The sequence below is a fragment of the Caretta caretta genome, chromosome 1 (genome assembly GCF_965140235.1).
Source record: "Caretta caretta isolate rCarCar2 chromosome 1, rCarCar1.hap1, whole genome shotgun sequence".
Classification (NCBI taxonomy): domain Eukaryota; kingdom Metazoa; phylum Chordata; order Testudines; family Cheloniidae; genus Caretta; species Caretta caretta.
The window spans coordinates 56,183,990-56,185,848 of record NC_134206.1 but is presented as its reverse complement, the minus strand read 5'-3'; positions in this window follow the sequence as shown (position 1 = coordinate 56,185,848).

Sequence of the window (1,859 nt, the reverse complement as noted above, 5' to 3'; positions counted from 1 at the left end):
TCTAGGGCTGGGGCTTGCACCCAAGCGAGCAGCCAGGGGAGGGGGGATGTCTAACGTCCGCCCCCGATCATGCAAGGGGACATCAGCGGCACCTACTGTTCGATTTCAGAGTAGCAGCCGTGTTAGTCTGTATTCGCAAAAAGAAAAGGAGGACTTGTGGCACGTTAGAGACTAACCAAATTGTTTGAGCATAAGCTTTCGTGAGCTACAGCTCACTTCGTGGGATGCATGCAGTGGACAATACAGTGGGGAGATTTATATACACAGAGAACATGAAACAATGGGTGTTACCATACGCACTGTAAGGAGAGTGATCAGGTAAGGTGAGCTATTACCAGCAGGAGGGGGGGGAACCTTTTGTAGTGATAATCATGGTGGGCCATTTCCAGCAGTTGACAAGAACGTGTGATGAACAGTGGGGGGGGGGAGGGGAAATAAACACGGGGAAATAGTTTTACTTTGTGTAATGACACATCCACTCCCAGTCTTTATTAAAAGGTTCCTCTCCCTCCCCCCCTCCTGCTGGTAAGAGCTCACCTTACCTGATCACTCTCCTTACAGTGCGTATGGTAACACCCATTGTTTCATGTTCTCTATGTATATAAATCTCCCCACTGTATTGTCCACTGAATGCATCCGATGAAGTGAGCTGTAGCTCACGAAAGCTTATGCTCTAATAAATTTGTTGGTCTCTAACGTAACACAAGTACTCCTCTACCTACTGTTCGAGAGGCACAGGTGTTCCCTAGCACACTGTGTGTCCCAGAACACCCCTCATCCAGTTATTGCCCCACTCTGCAAACTGCCTTTGGATAGAGTTCAACCTCGCTGCCCATTCAGAGCTGGGCTTCTCAAATGGCAGGGTCTCTCTAGCTAGGGCTTTATCACCCCCACCCCAAATGACAAAATTCAGATCTAACTTAATGGCAAGGAAATAAGGAGTGCTTGGAACTGGGGATTTGCTTTTTGCTCCTCTGTGTGTCACAACTTTATTTACTTGTTCAAGAATAGGGAAAAAACAGTTACTCATCTTCTCATAGCTGTTGTCCTTTGAAATATGTCCTTCACATCAATTCCACACACCATGTGCACAGTCATCTGAAACCTTTTCCCTTAGCAACTCCTGTCAGGTCAGTTAGGAAGCCACCTGGAATGGCACCTTAATGGCACTCAATATAGGACCCTACTGACCCAACCGACATGTACTTGGTGAACACTCGGGGGGCCGTCGACAGACCGCACGGGAGCACCATGAATTGATAGTGTTTGTGGTCAACCACAAACCTCAGGAAACGCCTGTGGGCCGGATGAATGGCAATGTGAAAGTATACATCTTTCATATCAAGGGCGGCGTACAAGTCTCCCGGATCCAGAGAAAGTATGATCATGCTCAGGGAGACCACGTGGAACTTCAACATCACCATAGGTCTCATAGGTCTAAAATGGGTCCGAGACCCCCATTTGCCTTGGGGATAAGGAAGTATCAGGAGTGGAATCCCTTGCCCCTTAGCTCCTGCAGAACCTCCTCCACTGCCCCTATGGCAAGGAGCGATTGCACCACCTGCATAAGGAGTTGCTCGGAGAAAGGTCCCTGAAGAGGGATGGGGAAGGGGGGTGGGAGGGAGGGGATTAGCAGAACTGGAGAGAATATCCCACTCCTACCCTCTGGAGCATCCAGTGGTCCGATGTTATTTGTGACTAAGCACAGTAGAAGTGGGACAGATGATTCAGGAAGCACGGGGAAACATCTGGTAAAGTGGCTGGTACACTGCCTTCAGGCGGACTTTCAAAATCCTTGTTTGGAGCCCAACGATGGCTTGGTGGGGCCCTGTCCCTGCCCTGAAGGCAGGTTTGAAGGC